At 36.5% G+C, this 27,368-nt stretch overlaps 1 long non-coding RNA gene across 1 annotated transcript; it reads right to left on the bottom strand.

The window, feature by feature from the left end:
• Positions 1-1,001: 1,001 nt before the first annotated feature.
• On the bottom strand, positions 1,002-27,368 carry LOC101693331. Its single transcript, XR_200130.2, has 7 exons — positions 27,249-27,368; positions 25,948-25,996; positions 21,682-21,788; positions 19,766-19,945; positions 13,448-13,503; positions 11,916-12,000; positions 1,002-1,390 (listed from the first exon to the last, which is right to left on the bottom strand). It is a non-coding gene; the product is annotated as an uncharacterized LOC101693331 (long non-coding RNA).

The raw sequence follows: 27,368 nt of genomic DNA, 5'->3' as shown, positions 1-27,368 counted from the left end.
CTCCTATTTTCTCCATCATAAATAGGTCTCAATTTGTAACCCATGTGTGCGGTTTCATCTAGAAGCAGGGAAAAAGGAACACTGCCCTATTTTAGCTCAGCAGGGCAAGAACATTGGAGAAGATGAAAGGTCAGAGTTACCTACCATGAATGCATCAGAATGATAGCACTGACAATATCAGAATGTGTTTCCCTGGGGGAACATTGCCCTTGTGACCTACAAGTCATGTTATCTCAGTGTCTGGGTTACCTTAAAACAAGCACAGCGATAATTACAATAGGGTATGATAATGGTAGAGAATTTACCATTTCTCATAGGTAAAGTACTTTATGGGTTATGAAACAATTTCCTGAATATCTTCTCTTGATTCTCTCAACAGCATTGTGAGGGAAGGAAGCAGCAAAGTTATCATGGATAGGCTGGTGACTTCTTGAGCCCTGCAGTGAAACCCATTCATGTTCTTGGAATAGCTGATTTGTATGACTCAGTTTTAGGACTCTAAGGACACAGCCAGGTCCAGTGGAATGAATAAAACTGCTACAAGGAATCATCTGATGCTTGACCACTCAACATTCACAGCATTAATTTCCAACAGGGACTTGACCAACTTAACTCATTCCATGCCACATCCCTAACCATTTTCTTTCATTATCTTCCCAAACAGTAAATTATATAGATATATAAATTATACCCCTTGCGTAATTTCTCAGTCACTACATTAATCCTTCCCACTAGCCTAGAGCTTGATTTTGAAAACACTCTGGGTAGCAGACTTCTTGATTTGGTCCCAAGACTGCCTCTAACTATTGCCAGCAATTGATATCCTTTGTGGATATGGCATAGATTTGCAGTGTAAGCTGAAAACTGATAAACAGATATCTTGTTACCATGTTGTTATTTCACCTACCACTTTGGAGACGCTACAGAGAAATCAGAGATGTGCTGGGAAAACAGCACTGTCAGAAGGTTAAGTTGTGTTATAAGACATGCTAAATAAATGGTTGGTCAAAAAAATACAATACATGCAGAAATGGAAAAAGACCTTGATATAGCAGGGAAGATGGGAATTCGTATATCATAAAATGCCATGTTACCAGGCAGGATGAGTTCATGACTGTTACCAGAAAATCAACATTGCTGGTGGAAGTATTTGGCTTAAATTTACAGAGGACACAATACCATATTTGAATGTAAACTGCGTAAGGACAGGACTTTGTGGATCTTGTTTCCCACTTTATCTTGAGCTCCCACTGTAGCATCTGACACATAGAAAGCAGACACACTTTTTTCTTTTTTTTAAATATATGAGTACCTAAATGATTAAATGAACTTGGCATCTCATCTAAAGTAGTCACATTTCCATTCTGAAGCACTGGTATCCTGTTGTTCCCTAGAAAGAAAAATACAGGCATGTTTTAAGGAAGGAAGTTGTAATATCCCCTTTAAATTTTCTCAAGCCTCTACTAATGAAGCCAAGGAAAATTCAGTTACATTTTGTATTTCTCAGTCAGGAATGGACTGGCCACAAGGCTGAATGATATTTTTAAAATGTTTTTTTAAATAATCCACCAGTTTAATCTGCACAATGTTTAGCACAAATATCCTCTCCATTAACAATATGGTGCAAGAGAGAGTCTGGGGGTCATTAGAGGACCTGAAAACGCCCTGCAATGTGTTTGTGCAAGATTAGCCCTTCATCGAAAAGATGTATTCATTCTCGATATGGCCTTATGTCAGGGTTGCTGGCCTTAATGTGTGGAACTTTTCCAGTTCATCAAGGCAAGCATGCCCAGAGCTATTTTCTAGGTTTGAAATAAAAGAGCAAGCTGTGGTAAGCCTGAAACCTTTGTTACTATTTCTATTCCTCTCTTCTCTCTCTCTGTTTCCTGCTCTCTTTTTCACCCACCTGTTTTTTTCCTTGCTTAGTAAACAGGGCTGTCCATATGGCAAGTTGTGATAATCTTTCTCTCCCCATTCTCTACCCTTGAATTTGGCTTTGGTTTTAGTAGCAGGGAGTTTCAAATATTGAAACAGAGGCAGCCATTCTTCTCTGCTCACTACAGGCTCAACTTAGAGCCATTTCTTCAAAGATCTGAATGAATCCAAAATCTGCCTAGTGCTCCTCTGCTGTGGCTTATGTACCCTTCTTCTTCTGTCCTGTCTCTGGCTAGTCTTGAATTTATTTCCCTCCCAGGATAAATCTTTGATTTGGTGTTTAAAAATTTTGTTTAAATTGAAAATAGTCACAGGTGTTTGGATTTTAATTCGACACTATATATTTTATAACTGAGTTCAAAGAGAAGGGAAAGGAGATCCATGCAGGATATCCAGTCAGTATGGAATATGTTGTGGGGCAGAAGGTAGTCACACATCTTCAAACATGAAGACTGAGCTCATGGGACATGCCTGTCACCACTTGGCAGGGAGGTTTGCCCATGAGAGTCACTTGGAGTTCCAGGCCGACAAATGGGCCACCCTTTCAAACATTGCTAATCCAGCCAGCATCTCAAATGTCGTCGGTCTCTGTGCCAGTAAAAGCTACAAATAGAGCAATGCTTTTTCAAACTTTAATTTGCATGAGTTCACCTGGGGAGCTCATGAAATTTCCAATTCTGATTCAGTACATCTGGGCAGAGTCTGAGACCCTACTTCTATGAAGAGCTCAGGTGGTACTGATGGTAATCTAGTAGTCACCATTTTTCCCTTCCTTCCTCCCTTCCTTTCTCCAGTAGTAGAAATCTAACTCAACTGGCAGTTAAATGTTCTGGCTCAGAAATACAATTTCATTAGGCACATGGCTCCTCCCAGCCACAAGGGAGCTGAGAAGTACAATCCAATCAGATACCCAGAAGAGAGAACTGAAATATTTGGTGAACATCCAGAAACATTAATATGGTTATTTATATAGCACAGAAGCAAAGTAAATACTTTTTTGGGTGGTTTTTATGCTCAACTGGCCAATGTGTTAAAACGTTAATCAAAAAATTGGGCAGGGATTCTCAGTGCTTGGCTGTGTATCAGAATCAGTTACAAGGATTTTTTAAATATAAATGTCTGTTCATTCTGTGGTGGGGCTTGGATATTTGTAATTTTTCTTTTTATAAACTATTCAGGTAATTCTCTAGGTAGGATGGAAAAGCATTGGAACAGGGGTTCCTAAGCATCTTTTTGATGGTGCAGAACATAATTTAAAGAATGCTTTTAATCATAGATAGCGTCCACCGTACATCAATGAAACATACTATAAAAGCTCTTTATTTACATAAATTTATGCCTGTGATGAAAGAAACATTTTTTCCCCAATTAAAAAAGTCTAACTTTTTCCCCCCTTTTTAATTACTGCTAGTACCTAAGGGAAAGCCTTCCATTTCAGGAGATGCCTAAATTATATATTATATTAATAAATATATAACATTTCAATTGCTTAAATATGAAAGTATATTACCCAAAATGCTGATTTATTCAAGTTTATGAGAATTGAGTGAATGAAAGGAAAGCTGCCAAGAAAGGCTAGAGGGCAAGAGAGGAAGGAAGGAAGGCAGACAGAGGGTAGGAAAGACAGGCGAGAAGGAAGGGAAGAAAAGAAGAAGAGGAAGAAGCTGACAAATGGCCCAGAACCAGAGCAGTAGAAAAAAGCCATCGAGTGAAAACACTGGATTCAGCTAGTATGGAATGAAATCTCAGATTTAAGTTTTAATGCTTTATGGATATTATTAAAGTGAATCTCCTTGTGCAAGTTACTTAGCCTCTCTAAAGCTCAGTTTCCTCATACCTAAAATGGAAGAAAAAACAACCTCGCAAGACTATAATTAAGATCATTGAGAAAAGGTGCAAATCTCCTGGCACAGTGGTGAACATATTGTTATTCATGAAAATGGGTAGTTACTGTTTTTGTTGTCATAATGGAAAGGAGCTGCTTACAATATGGCTCTGATAGCACTAGTGATAGAAAAATGCCAATCTGCGTCATTTCCTTTGGAACTATATAATACATACAAAGGATTTATATTTCCTTTTTAATATTTGGTGACACTGAACTGTGGTAAAGTTTGGAGTTAAGCGTAACTACAAAATTAGTGAAATAGAGGCTAAGTTTGTCAGGCTTCCCCAACATAGTGATTTTGATGAAGGTCGCACAATGATAAAGAGAGTGTAAAGAGGGAAATGATGTAATGAGGAGGTATACTTCATCTCTGTAACACAATGTTCAGGAAAATAGGCTCCTGAACCTCAAGATAGAAGTCCCTATGTCTCTAGAGATGTGGCCAAGGTCAACTCACTTACCTCACCTAAGAAAGGGTTTCTTCTTCCATGAAGTGTGTGTGGAAATAGAACTATCATAGAGATGTTGTTAGGTTGTTATTTCCAATATTGACTGAAGAAAAAAAAAAAAAAAAGAGGCTCAAGGAGTTTTGGTATGATATCACACAGGTTTTGAGTCTGCTTGTGATCAAGTATGGTATGATATCACACAGGTTTTGAGTCTGCTTGTGATCAAGTCAACCTTAAAGTTTTCCTCAGCTTGACTAAACTCTGCAAAGGCTTCTTCCTCAGCCTAGGCCTCTGACCTCCCTTTTCTTAGGATACTGATGTTAGAACACTTCCCACTGTAAGTTCTTTTGACAGAGAAGCTCATGGGAGACCATTTGGACTCTGTCAGAACAATTAGATAAGCTGCTTCCAGTTTTTAAAAATCTGATTGGAAAGATTTAATTGTCACTGAGGCATATGGGAAAGAACAGAGTTTAGAGATGGGAGCAGAAAACCTTTTTCCCCTCAGGGTATCTGCTGGTTTGGGTCCTGGGATGGTGAGAATCTGAGAAAAAGGCAGAAAACCCAAACCAGGGGAACTAAGTGGACATGATTTTGGCAGCTGCACGGAGCTAGGGAATAAATTTTGTTTTGAGATGGCCAAATAAGATCTGGGAACAAAGATCTTAGATAGTTCATAGGTGGGGAGTGGACATTTTCCCTTTGAGGCATATACTTAAGAAGGACATGGTAAGATGCTAAGAAGGGAAAGCAATAGGATGTTGCAAAAGAAAGTAGAGTTTTCAGCATGCTCAAGTAGCTGAGGAAAGAGTCATTCCACTTCAGATTGTGCCAAGAAGGAGGGACCCCCTAAACACTCCAGGCTCTCAGTTGGAGCCACTAAAGAGCTACATCATAGGAATGGAGGAAAACTAAAGGCATTTGAACCTAAGGAGAACTATAGACCAACTTTGAAGCAGACTGTACTCCACTGCATTAAAGTGATCTGCCTCCCATTCAGTCTACCTCCCCGGAGGACAGGTAAATATCTATGAAGGAAGAAAATGTGACCCAGAGATTACAGCTTTTTATGTTTAATTTCTGATGTCTAATAAAAAATTACCAGACACATTGAGACAATAGGAACTGTAAGGGACTGCATGGGGTTCCCCCGAAATTTATATGTTGGTGCTCCAACCCCCCATATAACTATATGGAGCTGGGCTCTATAAGGGGACACTTATGTTTAATTGAGATCACAAGGATGGAACCTTGACCCCATAGAATTAGTGTCTTTCTTGGAAGAGGCACTAAAAAGCTCACATTCTCTCAGCCATCTACAAGACATTGAAAGAGCTCTCACCAGGAATCCAATCAGTAGGCGCCTTGATTTGGGCTCTCCACCTCCAGAACTTCAAGGAGTACATTTTTTGTTGTTTAAGCCACTCAGTCTGTGGTGATCTGCTATTGTAGCTTGAGCAGACTAATAAGGAAACATACCCACAAAAAAATCCAGCTCCATTTTTTATTTCCAGAGCTCTCTCTCTGGTGTAACATTTCACAAATTCTAGCAGTAATAGCCTAGCAAAACTCCACCATGAGGCTCTTCACTTTAGTGTGATGACAGCATTTTCCTAATGTTCCCCTCCTTGCATTCCAACTCCTTGCATTGCAGTCTGGAAAGGCCTTCAGAGATAAAGCTGGAAACCATAGGTACTACTTGACTTGTTTCCCTTTTCTTAGGAATCATAGCCCCGCTTGTCCCAATGTTTAAAAACACTTATATCATATGTTTGACCAGTTTTTAAGTTGTTTACTGTGGGAGTACAATTTCCATGCTCCTTCCTGATCAGAATATGAATTCTCCCTATTCATGTTAAAGACATTTATCAAACCAAAAATAATAATTTTAAAAAATATAATAAAACATATCAAAATTCCTGCCACAAAAACTATTAGGCTTATGGGGGTGATCATTTTGTAATAAATACAAATATTGAATCATTAATTTTGTGTGCTGAAACAAATATATGTCATTAATACTTTTTTTTTTTAAAAAAAGGTCAACTTGAAGGTAAAATATTGAATGAAAGAAAACTGGAAAGAGAGAAAGACAAAGTTTCCCTCTACAGTTGCTTCAATTCAATATCATTGGGAGAATCTTATCAGTCTAATAAGGCAAAAAAAAAAAAATAAGTAAAATCAAACACCTAGTAATAATTCTAAGGAAAGAGATATAAGACCTCCACATATAAAACTACAAAAATAATTCCAACAAAAAAAATTTAAAGATCTTAATAAATGGAAGTATATACTATTTTCATAAATTAGGAAACTCAGAATTTTAAAGATATCCCTTTTTCCTAAATTAATCTGTAAAAGGTTAAATATAATTCTAACTACTACATACTTGTCAACTAAATGACAAGAATGGCAGAAAGTCCTGACATGGGGGAAAAATGGAAGATGTAACTCTTCAGACATTAGATTCCTTATGAAGTTACAGTGATTGAGTTAGTATGGTATTTGGCAGAAGAATAGGCAAAGAAACCATAACTGGAAATGAAAAGTTGAGAAACAGTCCCACAGGAATATAATTTCCTACAATGCAGGTAGAGAAAAAACAGTTGTTTCCACTTGGTAATTCTGAGTATCTGGATATACAAATATATTATTACTTGGAAATTACACACGTAGGCATGTAGTCAACAGAAATGCATCCAAAGTGTTCTCCAAACCCATGTACAAAAAAATTTTTATAGCAATATTATTCATAGCAAAAAACTGGAAACAGATAAAATAATTATCAATAGTAGAATATATAAAAATTGTGGGTATCTTCACACAAAGGATATATTATACTCAGGAAGGTGGATAAACTGCTAATGTTTAAACAAAATGAATATAGCTCATAAACATATGCTGAACAATAGAGGCCAGTCCCCAAAATAATACATAATGAATAACATTTATATGTAGTTTGAAAACAGGCAAAACTAATATGTGGTAATGGAAGTCTGAGTAACGGTTACTTTCAGCATGGGGTGGACACTGGGAAGAGATATGGGAAAGGATTCTGGATGCTAGTTATGTGCTATACCTTTTATTTAAGTGATAGTTATATAGAAGTGCCCATGGTCCTAAAAATTCATCAACATCTATACTTGTGGGGTTTTTAAATACTTTTCTGTGTGTATAATTTCTCTGTGTATATTATACTTCAATAGATTTTATGTAGGCACAGATATTACTCCAAAGATGTTAGAGTAGAAAAGACCTGTAGGTTGAAACCTATAATATTGAACAACATATGTCAGCTATTAGAAACTTACAAATAAATGACCACGTTATAGTTCTGAATAGAAGAAAATTAGTTCCATCTTGGCGAAAGCTGCATGGAATTGGAGGCTTTCAGGAGGAGATGAAATTTGAGATGAAACTGAAAAGTAGATGATTAATAGAAATGAAGAGCAGCAGGTCATCTAGCAGGAGAAATAGCATCTCCTTCTCGAAATTAGTTAGGTATGTAAGAAAAACTGACAGCAATTTTATTTATTTGGATTATAATCAATAACATGAAATTAGGTTGGAAAGACATTAGGGCTAGATTTTGAATGACTCAAATAATAGAGTAAGGAATTTTGGATTTCAGTAGATGCTGAGGAGCCATTTAGTATTAATGAATAGAAGAAAGTCATGATCAAAATTATGCTACATAAACATAAATCCTTTGACCTCAATATTATTAGAAGAAGAAGAGAATTGATGTAGCAAGAAAATATAAATGGATATTATGGAAATCTAATTCATTTTCATTTATCACACAGTTATTAAAGGTCCACTGACTGACTCAGGCAAAAATTAGTGAACACCTAAATTAGACCATTCAAGTGGGAGGGTGACAAGTGACATACATGACATCTCCATTAAGGAACAATTTGAAAAATTCTTTGTTGAGTACTACCAGTAAAAATTTATGGCAGTGTATGAATTAAGAATCTATTCAGCTGCCAAAAACAGAAATTGCAACTAATAGTAGCCTAAACATATAGGAGCTAATTTTTCTCATGTGATATGAAAACCATAGGTAGATATTACTATTGTTGGTTCAGCTTGTGAAAAATATTGTCACACCCAGGGTTTTTAACTTCCCTCCAACATCTTGAGGCTGTTGATTTCTACCCTTTCCTATGATACTTCATCACCACAAAATATCTGCCACATTTTCAACCTAGATCCCTGATCAGGGAAAGTAGGAGGAAGGGCAGTAGAGGCAATTCTGTGAGATTTTTATAAGAGAAAGCTTTCTCTGAAACTCCCTGTGTTTCCATTGGCTGTTGACTGGATCACATCTCCAACCCCACCTGAAATAAAGACCCTGAAAGTGGAGAATGAGAAGAGGAGATATGTAATACACTCCCCTGGGCTGGACACACTTACCCTCACAAAATCCATGCCACCAAATTGTGATCCTCACAAGCAACACAAGCAAAAATTAACAAGTGAGAGAACCTCAAATGGAAAAACTGCAAGGAAACATTCAACAAAATGAAAAGCAAACCTATGAAATGAGAGAAAATATATGCAAGTCATATATCTGATGAACAGATAATCCAAAAAATATAAAGAACTTCTATAACTCAACAGCACACACAAAAAAGAAAACCCAAACCAAACAAACAAAAACTAAAAATCAAATTAAAAATTGGGGGAACGCCTGGGTGGCTCAGTGGATTAAGCCACTGCCTTTGGCTCGGGTCATGATCATAGGGTCCTGGGATCGAGTCCTGCATCAGGCTCTCTGCTCAGCAGAGATTCCCGCACCCCCACACCACCCCGCCTGACTCTCTGCCTACTTGTGATCTCTCTCTCTCTGTCAAATAAATAAATAAATAATATTTTTAAAAAATTGGAAAGAGGAACTAAATAAACTGTTTTTTTTCTTAAGAATGCTACAGATGGCTAACAGATACGTGAAGAAGTGTTCAACATCACTAATCATGAGGGAAATGCAAATCAAACCACAATACATTTCAGATTATATTATAAAGCTTCAATAATTAGTAAATTATTAAGTTTATAAATTATTATATTGATATAAATACATATTATATAATATAAATATAATAAATTACTAAATTATTAATAGTAAATTACTATTTAGTAAATAGTATGTTTTTGGCATAAAAACAGATGTGTAGTTCAATGGAACAGAATAGGTAGCCCAGAAATAAGCCTGTGAATATATGATCAATTAATTGATGGGAAAGATGGTCTCTTTAATAAATGATGTCGGGAAAACTGGATTACCACATTTAAAAGAATGAAACTGAATTTCTCTCTTATACCACACATGCAAATCAATTCAAAATGGACTAAGGATTTGATATAAGAGTGGGAAATGTAAAACTCCTGGAAGAAAATATAAGAGGTAATTGACATGAGTCTTAGCAATGATTTTTTGGAGTTGATTCCAAAAGCAAAGGCAACAAAAGCAAAAATAAACAAGTAGGACGACATCAGGCTGAAAGACTTTTGCTCAACAAAGGAAGTTATAAACAAAATGAAAAGGCCACGTATGGAATGGGAGAGAATATTTGTAAACCACATATTTGATAAAGTAGTTAATATCCAAATTATATAAGGAACTAATTCAAACCAATAGTGAACAGCAACAACAACAAAAAACACACAACTCAGTTTAAAAGTGGGCAAAGATCTAAGTAGGTGTTTTTCCAAAAGAGACATACAGATGTGTAACTGGTACATGAAAATGTGCTCAGCATCACTAATCAACAAGGAAATGCAAATCAAAACCACAATGAGGTATCACCTCACACCTGTCAGAAGGGCTATTACCAAAAAGATAAAAGATTACATGTTGGTGGGTGAGGGTGTGGAGAGCATTGCTGATGGGAATGTCAAATGGTACAGCTACTGTGGAAAACTTTGGAAGTTCGTCAAAAAATTAAAAATAGAATTACTGTATGATCAAGCCTTCTTATCTCTGAGTATGAATCCAAAGGAAATGACAACAGGATCTCCAAGATATACCTGTACTCTCATAATCACTGTAGCATTATTCATTAGTCAAGATATGGACTAAAAATCTTTCAATAGATCAATGGGTAAAGAAAATGTGGCATATATATATATATATATATATATATATGCGCAATGGAATATTATTGAGCCACGAGAAAGCAGGAAATCCTGCTATTTGTTACAGTATGGATGAATCTGGAAAGCATTATGCAAAGTGAAATCAGAGACAAATACTGTATGATATAACTTATATGTGGAAAATAAAAGAGCCAAAATCATAGAAACAGAGTAGAGTAATAGTTACCAGGAGCTTGAGGTCAGGGAAATGGGGAAATGTTGGTCAAAGGATGCAGACTTTGACTATAAGATGAAAAAGTTCTGAAGGTAGAGTGTACAGTGTGCTGATTATAGTTAATAAGATTGTATTATATACCTGAAAGTTGCTAAGAGAGTAGATCTTTAATATTCTCACCACAAAAACGAAAAACGGTCATTGTGTGATGTGATGAAGATGTTAGCTAATTCCATGGTGAAAATCATTTTGCAGTATACCAATATCAAATCAACATGTTGTACACCTTAGTGTTTTATGTCAATTATATCTCAATAAAGCTGGAAAAAAGTTATTCTGTTATCAAAAAGAAAGTAGAAAACTAATAATAATCCTAAGACAGTTTTTCACAGCTATCCCCACCATGTACACCATATGCATATTAAAAAAGATGGTGCTTGATCTCAAAGAATATATGTGATAGCTGTGGGAATATTGTATGTGCCCATAAGAAATAGCTCCATTTTTATTATGCAATTGAGAATTTCCATCTAACGTGTAGGATGTATTTTCCATTTGTTTGCATATTTTTAATCAAGCTGGCCTTTCTTTGCTTCTTCTAAAAATTGTCTTTGATCACATGTAAAGCAAAATTTAATATAAGAATGGACAACAGCATTATTACAGAAAATAGAAAGAAAAAGAAATAGATGTCATCTGATGAGATAATTATGACACATGCATTCTGCATTTCATGGCAACTTAGCCAAAAATAGAGTTAGTAAAGGGTTTCTCATTATTTGACTTACTTTTTTAAGTAGAGTTTTATTTTGAAGAATGCACTTTTTGTCATGGAAAACATGATGGATTAATATAGATGTTTTAGACTTCATATGAAAAAAAATATTCAGAGGAAGGTGAGGTAGATTATGATCTTAATAAGAGTGGATCCCTGTAAACTAAGTTTTCGGATATAATTGATTTCCCACTCTTTCCCTCAGGCTTCATTATCTGAACCTGATCATTTTACATTTATTTAAATGATCTTAGGATTTTAACACGGCTACATCTTTAATTGCCATATTTCTGAGATTTCTTAGTGCATTTTTTCCTTGAAGTAGGGATGAAGTCTCCCTGGTTCCTACCAAATTTCTTTTGTACGTGGAAGGCAATCAGGGCATATTTATTGAATAAATAGGTAGGTGAGATAAAAATAAGAATTTGTGTTTTTTCCTCAGCAGTGATTCTAAAAGTTACATTAGTATTCCACATATAGAAAGTTTTGCTATTAACCCTAATAGTTGCATTCACAGCATTCAATCTTAAATGGTTTATGACTCTTTTTCACCTGATACTCCAAAGTGCCTAGAATGGCATCTGCTACATTGGGTTATTCAGTGGAATAATTGACATTCTCCTGGACACAGACATTCCTGAGAAGAGATAAAACAATATTATACTGGTACATTATTTCTGAGTCCTTCAGTGTCAGGAGAGTTTCTTGAACTAGAGAAATAAAAGGTTAACATATCCATTAAACTACTCTTCCTAAATATTAAAGGCTCTAGGCAGCCCTTCGAAAATGCTGTGTCATAGCTAATTCATAGTTCTGTTCTGAAAGTAGTGCCTGAGTGTTGTATGGTCATTGATTCATGTGCTTCAGAAACAAGCTGAACAAGAAGTTACATTTTGTTGTCAGTGTCGAGCAGGCTGACTTTCATTCTTGCCCAGACAGATAGCATTTACCCTTCTTTACAGAGATAGCCCACAAGGATATTTGCAATTAGGCCAAGAGTTTTTCCACAAAAATGAATTTGTAGAGTTTTGAATCTGCTAAAGCATTTGGAAAATAAATCAAAACCCCAGATTTATATACAGCACTTGATGGAAGAGGCTTTCCGGCATGAACAACTTTAATGGTCAGTGGTCACTACTCAATGGCTTTGCAGTTTAAGAGCCTAACTCTGGCTCCTCAATAATGTAAGTGTGCATATATAAGTGTTAAACACTCCCGCTGTATTGTATTAGACTTTTCATACATTTCACCCAAAAATTATTTGACATGGAGGGAGAAAGGAAGGTGTAGTTCATGAAAAGAAAATTGCTAACTATAATTCTGGAATTTGAGCCCCAAGGTGAAAAAAATAATTACACTTTTCACAGATGAAGGAAAGTAAGGAGACGAAAGTGGAATTCATTTCAGGAGTCCTAATCCCCAACACAGAATGGAATTCTTGTTGAGGGATTATTTGAAACCTGAATTAAAAAGCAGTGAAAGAAAGTGTGCACCAGATCATAAGCAAAGCATTTAGTGAAAAACAGACATCAAGACAGAGTTCTGGGAAGGATGGGGAAATATCCAGTCAGTACACCTAATCTTGATGGTCTTACCCGGGTTCTGCTTTACTCTTTATCTCCCACTTATTTCCTGTCTTTATTTGCCTTCAACCTTATGGCTTCATATTCTTGTCCAGTCCTACAGTTGTATCCCTGTACCTGACAGCCAAGTTAACATTTCTGGTCTTCTAAGACTTGTCTCAACATTAAACTCTCCTTATGAGTCTGATTCAGACCATCTTAGGGGAATTTGGACAAGTAATATCTCTTACCTTTTAGGAAGAAGAAAGTGTAGAGTCTAATAATACCTTTACGGACAGGACGTATTTATTCAAAATAACACTTTAATAGAGTAATAATGTATTTAATCATATTCTACTTTTTATGGCAGGCAAATGCATACACCTAATGACGAGAAATTACTTAGAGCACTAGCTATGAATCACAGTGACCCTGTGACTCACAGTTTGCACCAGGAAAGAGAGTGAAAAGTGCTTTTGAAATAATACAAATTATATCTCCTAATATCAGTTGAATGCTTACCATATATCAGGCACTGTCTGGAAATCTTGTAGCAAATGTTAAAACACGAAAGATATCTGGAACATTCAAAATGATGAATATAGGAATATAGGGTTAGGAATTCAATCATAAGTAATTTACACATTTCAAAGTTATAAAATGTTTCTACAATTTAGGGTTTCATAATGTGTTTTGGCTTTTTCTATTTGCCTGGGATAAAACTTACAGGAGGAAAAGGATTTTCACCTGAATTTCCTAATTAGGAGGCAGCACTTGGTGGTGCTTATGCATGGCTCTTTCAAATTGTATAGATAATATAAACCTCTCAAAGCACATTAAATAGTAAAGGACTAGTTTGGATGCCATTTACGTTCCAGTGCTTTTTCAAATGCTTCTCCCCTTTTGTGATATGTCCTTTCTCTATTCTCCATCTAGAAACTTCTTCATTCTTTGAGACCTGTCAGCTATCTATTCTATCTCCATCTGAATGCTTAATAAGCGCCTTAAACTTAGCATATCCAAAATTGAACTGATGATGTTTCACCCCTTTGGTTCTAGAGTGAGTATTATTCTTACTCTGGTCTTGCCTAAAATATCTTAAAAGCAAGGCCCAATGTTTTTAAGTAACTTAAATGTGTCCCAGGGAAAAAAGAAAAAAAGAAAAAAGAAAAAACCCAAGAATATGTATGAAAGTAAAAAAATAGCCAGGCCCAACAAAGTGAAATTTATAATGTTTGTCATCCAACAGAAATTGCCAGGGTTATAGGGGCGCCTGGGTGGCTCAGTGGGTTAAGCCTCTGCCTTCTGCTCAGGTCACGATCTCAGGGTCCTGAGATGGAGCCCCACATTGGGCTCTCTACTCAGCAGGGAGCCTGCTTCCCCTTCTCTCTCTGCCTGCTTCTCTGTCTACTCGTGATCTCTGTCAAATAAATAAATAATATATTAAAAAAAAAGAAGAAATTACCAGGGTTACAAAGTAGTATGAAAATACCAAATATAATGATGAAAATAGTCAAAACTGTCACAGGTGTTAGAATTAGCAGAAAAGGCTTCAAAACAGTACTATATTTGTATTCCACATCATCCAAAAATTAAAGATATGAAAGATATTTAAAAACCCAGTCAAACTTACAGAAATGAAATTACGATGTGTGAGAAATACACTGGGTGGAATTAACAGAAGACTCTACATGATAGAAGAAAATAATCGTTAACTTGAAGATAGAGCAGTAAAAATAATTGAAAATGAAATGCAGAGAGAGACTAGACTGAAAAAAATGAACAGACATGACTGAGCTGTAGACCAATGTCACAGGCCTAATATACATATAACAGGATTCCCCAAGTAAATGAAAGAGAGCAGAACATATCTGAATAATGTTGTAGACAGAATTCTAACATAGCTCCAAGATTTCCCCAAACCTGGTGAGTCCACCCAGAATAAGCCTTGGGGAAATGGATGTGGTAAATTTTATTCTCTTGATTAGGTTATGTTCTATGGCATAATTAACCTTAGGATGGGGTGATTATTCAAGTGATCCTGCACCTAATCACATGAGGCTTTTGAAAGAGAACCTTTTCCAGCTGCAAAAGGGATAGTTTGAGATTTGAAGCCCACAAAAGGTCTAACGTATTGGTCCTGGCTTAAAGATGGAGTGGCCATGTGGCAGGGAGAACAGGTAGACTCTAGTTGCTGCAAGCATTCCCTGGCTGATGACCAGCACGTAAATGAGAACTCGGTCCTAAAATCACAAGGAACTAAATTCTGCCAACAAAAAGAATGGTTTTGGAAGAAGATTTTGTACCCAGAGCCTCCAGAGGAGAACTCTGGCCAATAATTTAATTTCAAGGATGTGGAGGAATTGGAACTCTCATACACTGCTGGTGGGAATGTTAAATGATACGAGCCCTATGAAAACAGTATTCCAACTTTTTAAAAAGTGAAACATACACCTATCATATGGCCCAGCCATTTCATTCCTTATTATTTACCCCAAATAATTGACAGCATATGTTGTAACAAGATTTGGTGTGTTATGGAAAGTTTATGTGTACAGTAGTGCCCCCTTATGCACATGGTATGCGTTCCAAGACCCCCAGTGGATGCCTGAAACCATGAATTATACCAAACCCTATATATACTTTTGTTTTTCTTATTCATACCTACTTATGATAAGGTTTAACTTATAAATTAGTCACAGTAAGATATTAACAACAATCATAAAATAGACCAATTTAATTAATACACTGTAATAGAAGTTATGTAAATGTAGTCTCTCTCTCTAAATATAATCTTATTATGCTATCTTACTATATCTTACTATATTTACCCTTCTTCTTGTGATGGTATGAGATGATACAATGTCTAAGTGATGAGATGAAGTGAGGTAGAGGATGTAGGTATTGTGTTTTAGCATTAGGCTACAATGGACCTTTTGACAGCATGTCAGAGGGAGGATCATCTGTTTCCACACTGTGGTTAACTGTGGCTAACTGAAACTCTACAAAACAAAACCACAGATAAGGGGGAACTATAGTAATAGTCATAACCTCTAAACAGTACAGAAATCCCATCACTTGGTAAATAGATAAGAAAATAGCAAATCCTATTCTACCTATAGAGTGTAGTACTACTCAGAATTAAAAAATGAGGTGTTACTGATATATGCTAGATCATGGGTCACTCTCAAAACAATGCTGTGTGAAAGAAGCCAGGCACACACAAAAGGGCATATTATATAATTCCAGTATATAAAATTCAAGAAAATGCAATTCGATCTCTAGTGACAGAAAAGAGATCAGTGGTTGCATGGGAATGGGAGTGTAACAGGTACTAGTGGAAGAAAGTCATTACAAATGTGCATATGAAAACTTGTGGGTGATAGATTATATTAGGTAGATTATGATAATCATTTACCAGGTGTCAATGTGACATTAAAATAGATCGAATTTTGAACTTTAGCTATGTGCAACTTGTCTTCAATTATACCTCAATAAAGCTGTTTTTTTAAATTGAAGTATAATTGACATACAGTATTATATTAGTTTCATGTATACGGTGTAATGACTCAACATTACTCTTTCAACATTTCAGCATTACTCTTCAGATCCTGGACTCTTAAACTAGGACTTTTCAACAACATTTCAACATTTCAACATTACTCTTCAGATCCTGGTCTCTTAAACTAGGGCTGTGCAAAGGTGTGCTTAGAGTACTTGAAATAGTGGGAAGACTCTGAGGGTTTTTCCCCCACCGGAACATAAAATCTATTCAAAATCTGAGGAAATATATTACAAGGTAAGAAAAGTGTCTATTATAGAGGCAAATACAAAATCCCCATGAATTTATCCAACAAAATATGAGGTGTCAAACACATACTGAGATTGTTTTAGACAGTTTCTTTTTTAAATTACCAATACACTTTTAGCAGACTACAAACCTGCTGGGACTTAACTGACGTCTATTGGCCATAAAGAAAGGGAGGACACCAAGACTGGTGAAAGCCAGAGAGATAAGAGTTTGACTATCAAGGGGAGATTATCAGTGGTACCATATGGTCCCAAGGACCGTGATGACTGTGGATTTGAATTGGACTGGCAGCGCTGTACTACTGACTTCAGGTATAAATTGGTTGAAGACATTTTCACCCTTTTGGGGGTTGGGCAGATTATGAGTCCAACTCATCAGGGTGGAGTTGAGAACACAGCTCCTGGGCAGCAAGGAAGTGAAGCTGAAACCTGTTATGCAGGCTGAGCCAATGCAGGCAAACATCATGGCTCTAGAGGCTTCTGAATTCTCCTTATCTCACCCAACCAGTGGGTCTGTTGCAGCAAAAGTCATTCTCAACTCCACTCACTTTGGGGGGGAAATTTCCTGCCTTAATCTGCATTTGCTAAACAATTTAGCCTAGGCAAGACCTCTGAATCATCATAATAAGAAGTGTAATGACTACCATCAACTGAGCTTTGAGGAAGAATAATAATGCAGGTGAAACAGAGAGGTTCTTTTGCTGATCAATTGTTCTTTAGTCTCCAGATACCCCTTTCTTGGAAAAAAGGCAGAAGACCTAGAGAAGGAAAGCACCGAGAAAGGCTGCAAATATCTCAAGAGAACACATGTCTTATTTTCACAATTCAAAAGAATGATGTACCATTTTGGCACTTTTTCTTGAGAGAGACCATTAATAAAATTAATAAAATTGAGAGTTACCGCCAAAGACTTAGTCATGAATTAGCCGTTAGAAAGAGACATGCCTAAATTGCAAATTACTTTTAAAGTCATTAACCACCCCAAACTTAATAAAGTGAAATCTTCACACTGTTAAAGCGAGTAACAGATGTTGTTTTTAATGTTTAATGAAAAATATTTATCTGTTGCTATAATGAAATCCTGTTTCCCTGACCCTCTTTTTTTCCTCTGGTTAGGTTTGTTATGTTACATTAAAACGTTCTTTTGCAAGAATGATCAGTACTTTGTGTTTTTACAGTTACTCAGGCTCATTCTTAAATAAATGTTATTTTTCACGGATTTCTCCATAATGCGTATCTGAAGAGCAGGAGCAAGTCTATAGAAATCTGTGAGAGTAAAATGGAGAAATGGTGTTTTTTTTTTTTTCTTCAGCCAACATGGAAGTTGAAGATCTGTAACCACAGAAAAGCATGTCTAATTAGTGCAGCTTCAAGCTATGAGAGAGACTGAGTTGGCAGCCGTGCTTTCTGTTGGATGATATTTTCTTCTTCTTGGATTATTTAAAGGAGACTAATTTCTTAAAGCCCAAGGCAACAGGGTCACAAGCAGTAAGCAAAACTTGTATCAAGAGAATAATGGTATTTCAGTGTTGGGGAAACATACCCTCCTAGCCAGGAGGGAAGCCATCAGAACTTAAACTGCTGCAATCTGGAAGCTTCTCCTCAGGACATGTTTATGGCTAGTTTGTGGCTTTAAGTGGCATATAATGTGCCAAATGAGTGGCAGGTGGGAAGGTTTTGTTAAAAAATGATCTGCATGACTTAAGTGACGATAAAGGAACAAAAGGCAAACACAGAGGAAATGAACCCCGCCCTCCGAAATAAAAAAATGAAAATGTTGGTAAGTCCTTCTACCAAGAGACAGAACTGGCTTCTATCCATGTAGATCTGAAGTGAATCATTACAGTATGTTACCTCAGTAGCTGGTGTAGATAGAGCTCCTTCTGATTTGAAAATGTGTTATTTCTTCTCAATTTCTTATAATAACACAGAGAATACACCTTGATTTCACCTTCTAGTCTTAGAACTAGCTCTTAATCCTTTTCTTTCCAGCTCCAAGAAAGAAAAATAGCAATCAGGGAGAAAAAAAAAAAATGAGAGAAAAGCATAAAACGTCAATTTACTCTGCCTGAAACATCTGCTCCCATAAGAAAGGAACACTTTCTCCTTCTTTTAGATAGATCCTGGCAGATTGAAATATTAAATAATCAAAGTTTGCTCTTATCAGTTATATTGTGATGAAATGTCAAAAGTAATCTTATCCTTGACCATAAATGAAAAGATCATTACCTTCCGAGGAACTGTAAAGATGACCTAGAAAGGTGTGTGGAATATAAAGATATTATAGTTAAAAATGGACTATGGCTAACAATTCAGTTCTACAAATATTTACGGAATATAGCATCTATTATAGGCCAGGAACTATGTCAAGTACTTCAGGAAGGAAGCACAAAGAGGGCTACAGCATAGCCCCTGACTCAAGGGGGCTTGAAGTTAAAAGAAAAAAAAAAAATCAGAACCAGCACATAAACTGTAATAGGCAGGAAAAGAATGCCTTTAGAGTTGTTCAGAGATGTTTAGTTGAGGAGCTCTGAGGTTTGGAGAGAGACCAATTGGTCATTCATAATCAGTTTTATTGACTGAAGAGGACACTGCCCAGGGAAGGTTAAGGCTGGTGATCCAGGTTGGGAGAACAAATGAGCCAAAGCATCAAGTGAGAAGTACAAGGATACTTGGAGATGCCAGTTGGGATGTCAAATGTGAGAGTTATTGACAAGAAAATTATAATGTCATATATTTCTTCTACATACCATAATCATAGCTGGCGTATTTATTTTAAACTCTTTCAAAGGAAGAATGACATATAACCAAACAAATGAAGAAGCCATAGAGATGCATGAAATTTCCCAAAGTGACTGCTTCCTTATAACCAGCATCTTGTTCAGTAAGTGATGTCACCAGCATCCAGAGGTTTTCCTCTCCATAACATCTTTTAGTCACACCCCCACTGACGGTCATTATCCTTATTCTGCCATTGCATCACTGTCAATTGGTTTGAACTTAATATAAATGAAATAACACAGTATATACCTGTGTTTGGCTTCTTCTACTGAATCTCCTCCTTTCTGTTCTACGTAACTGTAGTTTATTCTGTCTTACCATTGATTAGTATTCAGTTGCATCGGCTTGTAGGGATGATCTGCTGTTGATGCTACACTTGAACATGTGAGCCTTTTGTTTTTAATCTTAACTTTTCATCGTATACATGGCCTAAAAACAACTTAGTTTTAAAATGGGTAAACAAATGCAGTCAGTGATTAATTTAAATATGTACACAGTCAAGTATTTATTATATTCAAGTATGACTACTGATCAGTAATGTTCCTTATTAGAGGAGTATCCGCTCTGATGTGAAGATTGTGGGGTGAATTGGGTCACTTCTATGTTTTCTTTCATTGCTTCTATTTTGTTTCATACACTGGCCTGTGTTGACTTTTCTTTGAGTTCTGTGCTATTGGCTGTGTTGGGTGGAGTTCCTCAGATGTACCGTCCATGTTATATTCTGGTGCTTTTTTTTTTTTTTTTTTTTTTTTTTTTGCCCCCACTGAAAAGCCCTGGGACTTTTACTAACTATGTCATGTTAAAAAAAAAAAAAATCCTTGCACTTGTTTTGTTTCCCAATTCTAGAATAACTGTTACAAATTCTTACTCTCTGTGATGAAAGGAAGTGTTATCTTCCTCTTGAGGAAGCTCTGCGTTTTGAGCAGGAAAAACTAACTTTCAGGGCTGCCATCTGGAAGGTTTCTCACTCAGGAAACTTATACAAATTCTCTCTCTATTGTCCTCAAAAGGATCGTCCATCCCTGGATCTGTGACTCTCACCGTGTCTAGCACAGTTAATGTTTATCTGGGGGAAAATAGCAATTCTCAGGATCATCAGCAGAGCTTCCCATCTCAGTTACCAATTCTGATCATTACCTCCTTCAATCTCTGATATCTGCTTCTATATGCTTTTGAGGGGAATAAAAAGAAAGAACCAAGAAAATGGAGAAGGAAGAAGATGGTGCTTTCACTGTGCATTGTGTATACATTTAGAAATTCAGTAAGAGATTTGAAGAGTGCTGGGCATGGTACTCTGTGGGAGTTCCAAATACTACTTGTTCCTGTAGACTGAGATTATTGCTTTTTTTTTTCCCCCCCAGCTTTGGAGAACGAGAAAGGTAAAAGTTAGCAATGTGAGAAACTTCCCTGTTTTAATTTTTCTTGCTAGCTATTGTGAAGCTGTGAATTTCTGGGAAGCATTAAAGTTCATTTCCTACCGTCCATTCAAACTACAGTTCCTTGTATGTAAACACACTCAGTGGATTCTATGACTACTGTATAAAAAAATGTATTAATCACTTGGGTGGAACTTACAGGTAATTTGGAACTTAAATAGCACCAACTATACTTCCTTAAGGATATGGATAAAGGACAAGCATCTTTCTTTAGTAATTATTTTTATTAACATATAATGTATTATTTGCCCCAGGGGTACAGGTCTGTGAATCTTCAGGCTTACACACTTCACAGCACTCACCATAGCATATGCCCTCCCCAATGTCCATAACCCAGCCACACTATGCACCCCGCCTTCCCCCCGCAACCCTCAGTCTGTTTTGTAAGATTAAGAGTCTTTTATGGTTTGTCTCCCTCCTGATCCCATCTTGTTTCATTTTTAAGGACAAGCATCTTAAAGAGAGATAGTGTTGCAATTTTCAAGATGTGGCAGGATTTTTTTGAAAGTAAATTTTATTGTAATATCCAGTTTATTACAGAAGAGCCCTTCCCCTGAATAAAATATCTCACATGATAACACTCAACATAATAATACCGCTGTTGGAGAGGGTATTTTTAAAATTTCTAAAGAATAAAGAAAGTGTTGAACTTTAATTTTTTAAGTGAAAATTAGAATAGAATGTTTATATATTTAGTATCAATTGAATGCCCATTACTCAACTACTTACTTTAATTCCAGAAATGCTTATTGATGGTAGCTGATGTTTGTCAGACGTTGGGAATATAAAGTCAATTAAATCACTTTTCCTCTATTCCAAGGAGTTTATGGTATAACCTAGGAGGCAGTGAACAAGTAACTATCATTGTAAGATACATTTCATGATGGAACTATATAGAAGTCAAAGGAAAGAGGATTTTGTTTTTTTTTTTGTCAAACTTTTATATGTAAAATTTCCCCAAAATTTGAGCTGGATGGATTTGGAAGACAGGATGAGTTTTAGAAAGTGGAGGTTGGGAGGCAAATGCAGTCCAGAGATAAACTTTATTTCACTCCTCCTCAGAGCACTCCTAAGAGGCATTATTTACCATAGTTCATGAAAGACATAGAAAAATTTCGGCACTGATTTCAGGCTAAAATCCATTGTATATAGAAGCCTGTTCCCTCTTCTACTCTATAAAAACTAAGGTGTTAGTGTGGAGGTGATTTATTTTAATACCATAATTTCTTTTATATAATAATTCACAGTTTCAAATTATCTTCAACTTAGTCACCTTTATGCTAAACTCAAAATAATGTTATAAGGAAGAGGGTAGGCATCTTTATGTCCCTTTTCATATGGTGGAATGGCTTGGAGTGACAAAGAAACTGACTCCTGATCACCGCAGATTGACAGAGTAAAATCTAAATTGTTTTAACTCCTATGTGGTATTATTTTTGTGCATTCTCTATTTCTCAGACTCACAGTTACTATGATAAAATGGAAAATCACTATGGTGTGTGTATTCTTATGTGGGGTTTAAGATCTCTTAAAAAGTATAATTAATAACATTTGAACATACAAAGTCTTAATGGAATCCAATCAAAGAAGAATAGAGGGCATAAGCTAAAAAATGTGAGAATGCATGAGATGATACAGGAGACTTGGCAGGATATCTAAAAGAATTACCACATAGAGTTTCACTCTTTTAAGCAGGGAAACAACTTTTCAAGCAGCTTCATGACCTATTTCCTATATGCAGGCTGAACAAAATACACTCCCATGTCTCCAAGAAGCTTCAATGCTCTTTGAACGCTGATAGCACTGCTGTTAGTTGGTACCTCTACCAGTTTTGGTAGGATTTAGCCAGTAAGTCATAACTGAAGAAAAAAAATCAAAGAATCCATGGGAGCTTATATTTAAAAGAGGGATGCCTTGAGAGAATATGTAACATTATATAGCCAAATTTAACCCACATGACCATGTTATATGGATGAAAAATAACTATGTTTTGCAGTTCTGTTGCCTATCTCTGAGAGGTTGTGAAGAATACAATGAAGTTGGATCAGTCTCGTATGTATTGAGACTGAAAGGGAACAGGGAGAACTACTGAGTTGATCCAAAAATGTTCAAAAACCATAGTTAAATTAGTTTAGATGAGGTCATAATTCTTATTATCATGGATTTTATTTTCCTCTGACAAAGATGTAATAACACTGAATAGACTTTAAATGATATAAAGCTCCATAATATTTTCATTCTTCATATCTCATTAATTACTTAACATTATAATGAAAGCCAATCCATAAATGGAAATATAAAAACAGGCTACAGTGATGGACTATAAACCTTGCCTTTTGCTGAGTTAAATTTGGAGACAGTGCATATTTAAAATGCTTCAATAGTTAAAGTTCAAGGAAAAGAAAATTTTGCAAAAATCAAGTTTAGTGCTTCCTACATGGATGAGGTTTGTAAAGCATCACACAAACTTTTCCTCTCAGATCAGCAACTTTTCTGGCATATCTTCCAAGTGTGTTTTGTCATATGGGTGCCATATTGCCTTTTTCTGAGGGACATGCACATGAATATGTGAGAAGAAAGAAAAATAATGTACAAATAGGTCCCTGTTGTATTAAGTTTCCATAATGGAACCCCTGGGACCTGTAATTCCCAAACCTCATTGGGTATCAAAACAGTCTTAGTCATGATGCAAGCTTGAGAGGTGCCATCTTTTCCTACTGAATCAGAACGCCAGTGTTGGGTTGCCCATGAATCTTTACTTTTAGTATCCTCCGTGGTGATTCTCCTGCCCAGTTAGATTTGAGAAACACTGTGATAAGATATGCATACCGTATGTTAAGTGTGTGTACATATTTGACCCTGAGAATATTTGTAAATATTTGTAAAGTTTCTTGTGAGTTATAAAGTATATAAAAGAATGATTTTATGATAGGTATCTTCCAACCCAAAATCAACATTGCAGTTAAATGCTGCAAAGCATTACACACCTAGCATAGTGCCTCTCAGTAGCTAGTTGCATTGGTTTAGCTCCTTGGAGGTAGTCAGCATGGAACTTCCAAATGCAAACTTGATCACCACTTCCACACTGTACCTAAATGGGGAGCATTGACTTCCAGGGGTGAAGAACAGGTAACATCAACTCAGTAGTAGCCTTAAGAGTGCCTCTCCAAGTCTTTCATGTATCTTCATAGAGTTGATCATCATTGATTAAGCTCTTACAATTTTCCTAGGTACTGGGGCGCCTGGGTGGCTCAGCAGGTTAAGCCTCTGCCTTCAGCTCAGGTCATGATCTCAGGGTCCTGGGATCGAGCCCCGCGTCTGGATCTCTGCTTGGCGGGGAGCCTGCTTCCTCCTCTCTCTCTGCCTACTTGTGATCTCTCACTCTGTGTCAAATAAATAAAATCTTAAAAAAAAAATTTTTCTGGGTACTCTTTTAAATATTGGCAGAATTATTTAATATCATCTCCCCAAAAGAACCATGGGGTGTGTGTTAATTAATCCACTTTACAGTCTAGAAAACAGGATTGCACAGGGACATCCAACTCTACTAACTATATATATGTATATATTTTTTTAAGATTTTATTTATTTATTTGACAGGCAGAGATCACAAGCAGGCAGAGAGGCAGGTAGAGACCTGCCCACTGACCCACCCAGGCGCCCCCTACTAACTATATTTTTAAACCAGCAAGATAATAAAACCACCACACAAATGTAGTCACTTGACAGGTAGCAATGATAACAAAATGTTGTCTTCATAAATATAGATAAAATTATTAAGAGCAAAATATGTCGGCCCCACCTTCCTGACTACCAGAGTATAAGGGATCCTTCCCCCCAACACACTCCCATTCCTCTGACATGCTTGGTTCAATGAGGGGAGCCTGCTGAGTTTGGGACTACATCAATCAGGAATTGTAGGGCCAGTGGGCATTAGAGACCTTCTATTAAGTTTTCTTATGAGTCACTAGTGAAGCATAGTAGTTTCCTGCCTCTGGCACTCAGGAGAAAAAACCAGAAACAACAGGCAATTTGCCCCTGTCACATAGATTAATCAAGAAAGGGGTAACCTTTGTATCTTTGGCTGGTGTCTGATAAGGGGGAAAGGGCATTGTGATAGATACTGGCAGGAATCTCTTCAATCATCTTTAACAGTCCTGGGACATAAGGCTAGGGGCTTAAAACTTTCATTTAAAACATTTTTTTTTCTATTGAAGTTTCTGTAATTATTACCTGTGCTCCCTCTATCATGTCCTATTGTGAACAACTTCAAAGAAAAGAAGCAAGTTCTTTAGATCAAAGAAAAAAATTGACTGGGGGAAAAATGGATCGTCTTTCTACTAAACACATACACATATTCTGTTGTTATGGCAACATAAGATCTAAGAATGACACACCAAATAATATGGTACCAAGGCACATTACTATCGTCAAATGTCACAGTAAATGTGCTTCAGCTTCTGAATATGACATACCAGGTTGTTTCCTGTTCCTTTCAGTTCTTTTACTTGAGGCCAAAGCAACTTACTCTAATGGGAACCAAATATCATCCATCACCCTTCTTAGTGGATGTTTCTGGCATGAAGAGATCCACTAAGTCCACTAAAGAGATACGCAGCAGGATGAAAACTGAGCTTGTTCCTAAGGGAACAGCTGCTTATCTTTTAAAACCCATTACATCACATCTATATGGAAGTATGCCCAACTGAGAAATTCATTTGTATATACTTTATTTGTGTGGGTGCATATAACTTTGGATCGGCTAAATATTAGTAGACAAAGTAAATCATATGTATGTATATTTTACATAAGTATACATACTTATGTATACTATTTATTACTTTATGTGATAAAGCCCAGATGGAATTTTACCATTTTTGGGATGTTGCTACATGTTTATATAGAATAGAGTGTTTATATATATGTATATGTATATATATATATACATGTTTATAAATATAGCTTTATTCTTTATATTTTCTCTAATATGCTTACATATATTAATGATTCATTCTCGAGATTGACTTGCAACTTCATTGTGTGCCTTTGCCGATAGAAAGACCAAAAAAAGGAAAAAAGAAAGGTTAGGTTATAAGTCAACAGCAATTTTCTGTAAAAGAATATCGAGACATCCCGAGTGAAAGGTCAGACATCTAGGAGATCTTAGAGATGATGGAAAAAAATCACACATCTTAAAGAAGCATGTGAAGTACCGAACTCTAAACTGTGAGACTGAAATTGGCTTCAGGGACTGTTTCCTCTTTCATGTGGGAGCAGAAGCTGAATAAAAGGGAAGGGCGATGGTGGAGTGGAACCTGAGGCTTCAAAGACCTGTCCTTGGGTGTGTGTCACCCTCACGCCCCGCTGCCCTTCTGTTGCTGATATTTTACCTTCATTCTGCACGCAGTAGGGTGGGGTTTAAACCAAGAATCTGTCTCCAGGAAGTGTAAATAGAGATTTCTGAATCATGCCAGTCCCTTTCCAAAGAGTCTCCTATGTTTATTCTTAGGAGCTCATTTAAACAGGAATAAAAAAAAAAAAGTCCATAAAATAGCTATTCAGTTAGTGTCAGCTAATTCCACTGCTCTCTGGTCCCTATTTATTTGAAAAATGTGCCATCACAGTATATTTGTGATAGGAGTGAATTAAGGGTGATAATACTGAACATACTAATTTAGAATATATGCTAGAGCTCTTAGCTTAGTCAAACACATTTAATGTTTCTCTTCTCAATATTATTCTCACCAACTAACCATTTCAAGAAATAATTTAACACCGAGTGGTGAGCTCTACACTGATAAAGGACGTCTATCGTCCCCAAAGCATTTGCTATCAGTTTACTTAGAGTATCTTAAAATGCCAAAGAAAATGAAATTCCAACCCAGTAATTTAGCCATTGTGCTAAATGTATTTTCTGATGAGATCGCAGCGTATTACTGAACACCAAATTAAAAAGTCGGTGAAAATGGATTGGAAAATAGAAAGATCGCAGAAGGAAGACAAAGATAATAGCACAGTGAACACGGACTCCTGTGCATGTTGAAACAGTACTCTGCGTGTTATTTTTATTTAGAAGCCCTGTGTGCTATGCGGCACAGCGCATGCAAGACCTGCCCATAGAAAGCAGACAGGGCAACATAAAACCATCTTGAGAACACCTACAAGACACCCCCACACCCCAAAGGAGTTTACCTATCACTGATAAAAATGAAACATTGATTCAGGAAAGGTCCCAGGCACCCAGCTGTAGAGAATGTTGATTTCCAAGGTACATATAGGGGATTTGAGATTCATACCAGATGCTGAAATCCCCACCAACTTTTGAAAGGTTTCCTCTTGTATAGGAAGACAAAGGAGGGTAAGGCAACTCTTCTTATTTTTAATTTTTAGGTAGGACTGACAGAGTGCTACTGTTC

The sequence above is a fragment of the Mustela putorius genome, unplaced genomic scaffold, assembly GCF_011764305.1.
Source record: "Mustela putorius furo isolate JIRA1106 unplaced genomic scaffold, ASM1176430v1.1 tig00000421_pilon_pilon_pilon, whole genome shotgun sequence".
Taxonomy (NCBI): domain Eukaryota; kingdom Metazoa; phylum Chordata; class Mammalia; order Carnivora; family Mustelidae; genus Mustela; species Mustela putorius.
The sequence above is the reverse complement of the archived record's forward strand: the minus strand, read 5'-3'. Positions and strand labels throughout refer to the sequence as shown.